The sequence below is a fragment of the Medicago sativa genome, chromosome 5 (assembly GCF_051527215.1).
Source record: "Medicago sativa cultivar Bolivia chromosome 5, Bolivia_mono, whole genome shotgun sequence".
NCBI lineage: Eukaryota > Viridiplantae > Streptophyta > Magnoliopsida > Fabales > Fabaceae > Medicago > Medicago sativa.
The window spans coordinates 14,548,469-14,557,725 of NC_140753.1; the positions used below are offsets into that span (position 1 = coordinate 14,548,469).

The following is a 9,257-nucleotide window of genomic DNA, read 5'->3' on the forward strand; positions in this document are numbered from 1 at the left end:
ATGCTTACTTAACCTAATTAACCCTAAACCTACTTAATTTGGCGCCCAAGATTTCTACTTCAAATGCTAGGCAAATCCCTCCCGTTTTATTTGAAAAAACCAAAAGTTATACACTCTAAACATTGAGCCTATAACCCTAATAAATGTCTTACGGTTTCCATGTGTTGGTTAAATGAATTTTACCTACCTTAAATCCTCTATATAAACACATATATCATTCAGCTTCTAAACCATCATTTCACACATAAAACAAAAAAACTCTGAGTCAGTTTAACAATGGCTAATAACTATGACATCCGAAGCTTGCTTACGTACCATTCTCTGACCGGTAATTCTTTTTTTTTTTTTCAGATTATATAATGATGTTCATATATTTTTTTTTTGTGTTAACAAAAATCTTCTTCATGATTTTACAGCACCACTTGATCCTAACCCTGTGACCGAAATAGATATTGTTATCAACAAGCTACGCCTGAAGTACCGCACTTACATTGTTGAGCTTAATTTGGATCGTGTAGGTGTATTTTTGTGTTTGTTTATTATTCTGGTTTGTTTTCCGACTCTTCAACCTAACAATTCCATTTTTTTTTCATGCAACCCGTTGTTCATCTCCCAAACATGTTTGCCCATGACTTTGGACACCAGGTTGGTCGTTATGCTACGTTGGTTGATAAACGCGACAACCAATTTGAAGTTTTGGTCGAGAGAAACAATACTGGCATATATCTGACTAAGGGATTTCTTGCGCTTCGTGATTTCTACAAGGTCAAGCTTGGTGCATGGGTGACACTGGTCTATTTAGGGTTGAGCACGTTCCAGATAAGGCTCAGGGATAGGTTTGGGAGGAGGTTGCGTCTACCAAAGTTCTCACCTTCAATGAAGTTTGAAATTGACAGATTCATGCTCCCTAATATGCGGTTGTTACATGGTTCTTCACTTTCTGAAATTCATGAGCGAACAGAATTCAGTAAATGGGTTCTAGGTATTGGTGACGGGAGCATTGGAGAAGTAATTGATGATGAGATCAAACTACAAATTCCAGAAGATCTATTAATTAAGAGCTCAGGTGACCACATAGCTTCTATTGTTGATTCCATATATCCATCACTGCTTGATAGAATGCATGAGCCATCCTTCTTTCAAGATAGCGCTATATTAACTCCCAAGAACGTGACAGTAGAAGAGATAAACGATTATGTTATGTCTATGATACCTGGTGAAGAAAAACGTATTTGAGCTGCGATTCTCTTCTTACAAACACATCCACTGAAACTAAACCATATGACATACACACACCTGAATTTTTGAACCCAATTAATGCATCTGGCATCCCCAATCATAAGATCAAGTTGAAAGTCGGAGTTCCTGTCATGTTGCTGCGCAATTTAGATCCAACTGTTGGCCTTTGTAATGGAACTCGACTAATAATTACAAAAATGGGTCGGTACGTTCTTGAGGCCAGAGTCATTACATGATCCAATGTTGGCGATGTTGTTTACATACCTAGATTGTCTTTGAGTCCTTCTGATACACGTATACCATTCAAGTTTCAACGTAGACAGTTTCCCATTTCTGTATCGTTTGCTATGACCATTAACAAAAGCCAAGGACAGTCGCTAAAACAAGTTGGTATTTATCTTCCTCAGCCTGTATTCTCACATGGTCAACTGTATGTTGCAGTATCAAGAGTAACATCTCGAAGCGGACTGAAAATTTTATTGCTAGATGAGGAAAACAATTGCATCAATTCTACATCGAACGTGGTGTATAAAGAAGTTTTCCGCAACCTATGAATTGTTTGGTGCTGATTAAATTATAGGAGCTTGCTGTTTAGTTTATGGATTCTTCTGCCATCAATGTAAGTATATTTTGTACTCTTATTAGTCGCTTTTATTATAGTCACACTTAACTCAAATGTATTTTCCTTACATTGTGATACAGGTTTCTTTGAACTACCTGTTGCATTTGCCATCATGCTTTAAACACAAGAGATGGTTGATTCATACAGGTATGTTGTCCAAAAGTACACATAAATGAATTATTCTCATACTTTAATTAACTTATAATATGCATTGCACAAACTAACGCCTAATTTTTTATGATCTATTTGTTTTTCTTTTCAGGTTCAGCATAATGATGACATTGCATTTTTGGGAATCATTATCATTGTTATACCTTTTTTATCTTCGATACTCTATGATTTTTAATGTTTTCAAATTTCATCTATGGACCATTATTGACAATTTATTAAGTTTCTCATTGTCAACAATATTGATTGATACAATATATATATATATATATATATATATATATATATATATATATATATATATACATACATACATATACACACACACAGGCAGAGTGTTTAACGCGTTAGCTGGGCCCCTGATCCACGTAGACCAAGGGCGAACACTCATCGTAACCATCAAAGATGTTACTTGCTTATCATTATTTCATGATATTTTTCAGATTAAGTACAGATATTATATCAAATATCGTTGTTAACTTATTACAAATTATTCGTCGTTTATCGGTATAGTTAAGTATATTTTGCAATTTTCTAATACACTTATCTATATCAAATTTTATGACCCGTGCGGCAGCACGGGTAGACGATCTAGTCTACAATAAAGGCCACATAAATCATTTATTGGATGAATAAACATGGATTTTTGCTTATATTTGTGACCGGAGAGTGTACCTATTTACTTCAAACGCACATCTTTTGGCAAAAACACAAGGAAGTTACAATAAAAACCCTACCATATTGTACCATATTCCCTGCATACATCTTTCCCGAAAAATTAAATATGCCAAATGTTCACTTGCAAAGTTGATTTTGAATACTTTCCATGTCTATTCATACTCCCAACTACAGTACAAAGAAAAGTTTCTTCAAAAAAAAAAAGTACTACAAAGAAAAGTAAGAAAACAACATTAATTGCTCATCACGTCACGATTTTCTTAAAAGTGAATATTTACGAATCGAACCAAAACGAAATTGCAGAAGTAAACGCCGCAACATCCATCAAAATGGGGAAAATGTAAAAAGAAGAAGAAGGAAAAAAAAACAAAACGAAAATAACTTTTTTTTTATCGAACTTGCTAATGCATAGTTCACGCAAATTGCAATGCAGTGAAGAATAATACTCCTTCCGGTCCTATATAGTATATGGTATATACTCCCTCAGTCCCTTAATGTAACCCCCTTTGCATTTTTCACATTTATTAAGAAAAGTTGTCAGTGTAATTAATGTGTCTGTTTTGTGTATTAATATTATGTGTAATAAATTTGACTATTCATATTTCAAGACAAATTAGTAGTATTAATTAGGGGTATGTTTAGGAAAAAAGTAATAAATGCATCTAGTAATTTGAAAAAGGGGTTACATTTAGAGACAAAAATAAAATCAAATGGGTGGTTACATTAAGGGACGGGGGGAGTATAAGAAAAGATTTTTTTTTTAGATACATTTAAAAATTAATGTATCTAGTCTTCATTGTAAACGAGATACATTAATTATTCAATGTACCTAGAAAAAGAATCTTCTCTTATACTCCTTTCGGTCCTTATTATAAGAAAAAGTTGACTTTTTAGGTTCATAGAATAATTAATGTATCTTAGTGTAAATATAGACTAGATACATCACTTACACAATGAATCAAAAAAGTTAATTGTTTCTTATAATAAGGACCGGAGGGAGTATAAAGGGGCCGTCCTTTTGAGGATTGAAAATTGATTTTTTTTTTTTGCAGGCCCTAGTTTCCAAAAAAATTATCCAATGTGCCCTACTTTCAAAATAAATATCCAATATGCCCTACTTTGCTAATTTCCCTTACATAGCTCCATCTCAGATGGCGCCATCCTACCTCCTTTTTATTCGATTTTAATTTTTTTTTGACTTATTATTTAATATCTCCTTTAGGATAGCTCCATCTCAGTTGGCACCATCCTACTAGCTTCTTTTTAGTTTTTTTGTTTAATTTTTTTGCTGAAAATTTATTAAATGAATTTATTAAATAGAAATAATATAAAATAACTTAATAATATAGATTGAAAAATTAGAAAAAAATTAAAACAACATAATTATATAAAATGATAAATATTACAATGAAAAGTACTATTGACGTGCAAGATTAAAATTAGGGCAATTTTTGCGATAATGACCCTCGCCTCGACACAGTCCACATTTTCTTGGAACCTTTTCAACTTCATCCATTTCGGTCCTAATGCGAGTGGTATTTGGACGACCCTTTTTCGGTCTTCGCGTAGACAAATTCGGGCAAAGTACAAATCCCACATACGGGGGCCAATAACTCTGGTGGTGAACAGGGTTGAAACTTCTGTTGTAAACATCGTATACTCTCTCATTTCGGAAAACTGGATCTATATAGGAAGAATAGTCATGACTTTAGCTCGAACATGCAGTTATGACATGTGAACATGGCATATGTAGAGCTTGGAATTTTCCACAATCACACCACCTTGCTAGTAGGTCGACCTTGTATTCTCCCTTTGTCATTCCTTCCTTATGATCGATAGTTTCACGAACAGAGAAGGTGTATCCCATTCGATCAAAATGGGTGACTTCGTGAGTGGTTGACTTACTCACCTCTTCCTTAATCAAATCCATGCACTTTTCTGCAAATTGCGCACCATAAAGTACTTAGAAAAACTAGAAAATAATGTAATATTTATATTTAAATATTTTTCATTGTAATATTTATCATTTTACATAATTATGTTGTTTTAATTTATTCTAATGTATCAATATATATATTATTAAGTTATTTTATATTATTTCTATTTAATAAATTTTCAGCAAAAAAATTAAACAAAAAAAAAATTAAAAGAAGTTAGTAGGATGGTGCCAACTAAGATGGAGCTATCCTAAAAGAGATATTAAATAATAAGCCAAAAAAATTAAAATCGAAAAAAAAAAAGGAGGTAGGATGGCGCCATCTGAGATGGAGCCATCCTAAAGGATACATGGTGCCATCTCAGATGGAGCTATGTAAGGAAAATTGGCAAAGTAAGGTATATTGGATATTTATTTTGAAAGTAGGGCACATTGGATAATTTTTTTCAAAACTAGGGCCTGCCAAAAAAAAATTCTTGAAAATTTCACTTTTGGTCTTGGGAACAACCTTTTCTGAAAAACAATGATGGATATCTTATTCCATTCCCAGGTATTCTTTAAAAATTGTGTTTGGTAATAATTGTCACATTCATATCAATTACTAACTCCGTCCTTAATTATAAGACCCTTTTGAAAAAAGAAAATCTATCCTTTTTTATAAGACCTCTTTGTTATTTTCAACTACATTAATTATTTCTTTACATACATGCCCTTATTTATTATATATTTTTTTTCTTCAATCAACAATAAATAGTATATTGAAAACATAAACTAAGGGCATGTTTGATTGGGTTTTGATTTTTAGTTTTTAAATACTCAATTAAAAATCAGTTTTCAAAAACTAATTTTAAGACAACAATTAAAAAGAAAAACTGCTTGGGAGTCCAATCTCAGTAGCTCTCACTCCGTCATCTTCAATTCTTATATAACTTGTTGCTATATTTACAAAATTGTCATTAATGAAAATTGTCATTAATTCTCTGTAGCAAATTACATTGTATACTCTCTTTTGTGATCCCCCCTTGCACGCCTTGTGCGGGGTACATCACCGTTGTTAATATATATATATCATTTTTGTTTGTTCAAAAAAAAAATTGTCATTAATGAAAATTGCTGCAATTTTCCGTGTTTTTAGAGTGAAAACCAAAATCAAAAAAGCAAAACACCTTTTTGGTGTTTCCATTTTTCAGTTTTAAAAAAGAGAAAAAGGAGAACAAAAGTTTTTAAAACTATCAATTACAAAATAGTAACCAAACAAGTTTTATCCTTTTCTAATTTTCAAAAACTAAAAAACTGTTTTCAAAAAGAGAATCAAACAGGCCCTAACTCTTTCTCTTAAGGATAAAATTGTAAAAACAATAGTGATTACAAACTGTTTTGCAATTTATCTTTATTCAGGGACTAAAATAATGACTCATTTTCTATTCAAGGATTAAAGTGACTAATCTCCCAATATTTTATACCTAAGAATAAAATTTGCTAATCTTGTAACAAACATGCATAACAATATATACTTTTATAATTTTATTCTCAGGAATCTATCCAAATATCTCGAAACAAAAACGCTCTAAAAGTATATTTATGTCTGTTTGTTAACAACAAATCACTATTTCCTTAACTTTTAAGAGACTTTAAAATCAAATTTCAATAGAGTGAAAATCCTCGCCCACTACATCGTATACTGCAGGTTATGATGATCTTCCACACAATTCATGAGGATATAGAATTACGTAACACACAGTACACATCATGATTTCTTCAAACCTAAATATATATATATATATATATATATATATATATATATATATATATATATGTATGTATGTATAATATATAACTAATTTATTTGTTCATTTTAAATTTCATTGATGATTTAAGCTAAACCTATATGGCTATATCTAGCTACACGATATGGGTTGCCTGCGACCGAAGGAACTTATAATCTCAAAGTACATCTTGAAGAGAAAAAGGACTGTGCCAACCAAAGCATTTTTGTTTGAACGTATGAGAAGTCGTAGAAATAGTAGATAAACGTATGATATAATCACATTTTAAGCCACAACAACAACTTGGTTTACTTCTATACTACGAAGCACGGATACAGACACGGATACCGGATATCGAGATGATACATTAACATCACTAATAATTTTAAAAAAAATTATATAATTCAATGTAATTATATATTTCGGTGTCACGACGGTGTCGGACATGACACTAGGATATGTCTAATCCGAAGAGGGTGTATGTTTTATACCTTCTATATTCCATGTTGGTAACAAACAAAACGACAGCTACTTTTTTTTGTTGCTTTCGACATTAATTCTCCTAACTAGTTTTTGTCTCGAGATATACCGACGCCTAATTTGTTTGCTAAGTCAAATGTCTATATCATAAAACTAATTCTCCTAGCTAGTTTTTGTCTCGAGATATACCGACGCCTAATTTGTTGGCTAAGTCAAATGTCTATATCATAAAACCTATGAAGCCCCGATACGGATACGGGTGCGGGTACGATACGATACGGGTACTCGAATACGCGAATTTTTTTAAATTTAGGATACGATACGGTTAAGATACGTTAACAAAAATTTATAATAAAACTTATATGCATGTAAAATACTTGAAGAAAATTAACATTGATTACTCTTCATTATTATACTATTATAAAAGTTAGAATTTTTTAAAAATAATACATGTGATCAAAATAATTTTTTTTGAAAGTTTTCTTATAACTATATTACATTTTCATATGTTGGGATATTGAGAGAAACATCATTAAAAGAACTCAACACAAATTTTATCTAATATTGATTAACTAAATCACATCTTTCACTACGTTCATCTACAAGAAGTATAATTTTAAGTGTTTCATCGAGAAACAATTCTATTGATGCATATCTAAAATTGAGTCATATACATCTATAATGAATATTTACAACATTGTCTCACTTTTTTACTCTTCATCTTTTTTTAGGATACGTGTCTGTGAAGTATCTTAGAAGTATCCTTGTGTATCTGTGGAGTATCACATAAGTATCCGATAAAATATTTATTAAAAATTAAAATAATTAATTCCGATACTTCGTGGATACGTATCCGCGAGTATCCGTGGAGTATCGGTATCCGATACGTATCCGGTACGGGTACGTCTCGGTTTTGGAGTATCCGGGCTTCATAGCATAAAACTAATTTTTTTTACATCATGTTATGCTTAGCTAGAAGAAAAAAAATATATCTTACATTAAGTTCATAATAACAGATTTCTAATTAAGACATATCTGTCTCAACTCTCGACCAGGTCCATATTTGGAAATGTAATTGTGATCACGATTCACAAATACTTAATGAAACATTTGAATCGGTTTCCATTTTTAGTTTTTAAAATTAGTTTTATAAATCTATTTTTAAAAACTGTTTTTAAAAAGAGAATAAAAAAAATCTGTTTGGAAAGCCAATTTTCTAAAACTACGTTGGAGATGAGAAAATGAGAAAATTCGTTTGCTAAGCTAATTTTTAAAAACAGTTTTAGATATGAGAAAATGAGAAAATTTGTTTGCTAAGCTAATTTTTAAAAACAGTTTCATGTAATATTTTTATAAACTGACAAAAAATATTAAAAAAATAAAATAAGTGACAAAATAATTTTATATATTTATAAAAAAATCATTGATTGTAATAAATTAAAATTGCCATACATATAAGTAGCACTAAAATAACAGTAAAGAACGATATATTTCAAACTTAAAATTGTCATACACATAAATAGCACTAAAATAACCATGAAGTAAAAATATATTGTCAAATGCATTTTAAAAAATTGTGCAGTAATCACTACATCAGTGATATATTTAGCAAATGATAGATGATCAACATTAGTAAAACTGCAATATATACATAGGCCGAGTTCGAACCTCGACCATCCACCAATTCACGTTAAGAGATAAATTTTTGTCCAATAAACTACTTGACAAAAAAATGAAAAGTAATATATAAAACGAGGTAATTAGAACAGTGAATTTTTTTTTTGGGACAAAGAACCGTGATTTTTTATTCATTTATGGTGAGTATGGAAGCGGTCATTTGAATTAATACGAAGGAGAAACATACATACACAAATAAAAGTTATTGAAAAAACTCAAATAAAATAAAAATTGCTTCTAAAATTGATAGTAGTACATGTCATTGGAATGGAACAGACAGTGCTGCATTAAGGAAACGAAAGGCCAATGAAATAGTTCAAACAAAATTAGTTTAAAGTTCTATTTATTTACAACTCTGCCATTAATGAAATTACACACTTTTCCGCGCGTTTTCAATTTTCTGAATCTCTTCCTAATTTTAAAAACCAAAACAGAGAATTGAAAAGCAAAACACATTTTACATGTTTCCGTTTTTTAGTCGTGAAAACTGAAAAACAAGAAACAGTTTTTAAAGACTCTATTTCAAAATTAGTTTATCAAACAGGTTTTTAGATTTTTATTTTTCAAAAATTAAAAAAGAGTTTTTGAGAAGTGTTTCAAACACACCCTTGCTGGCAGATTTTTTTTTTTGTGCAAAAGATGTTATATGTATCTGTCTAGAATCTTAATTAACAAATACAATATTACTCGC

General features: G+C 30.8%; 1 long non-coding RNA gene across 1 annotated transcript; it reads left to right on the plus strand.

The window, feature by feature from the left end:
* Nucleotides 1-857: 857 nt before the first annotated feature.
* On the plus strand, nt 858-2,289 carry LOC146920358 (uncharacterized). Its single transcript, XR_015011747.1, has 3 exons — nt 858-1,858; nt 1,942-2,008; nt 2,124-2,289. It is a non-coding gene; the product is annotated as an uncharacterized LOC146920358 (long non-coding RNA).
* Nucleotides 2,290-9,257: the final 6,968 nt, after the last annotated feature.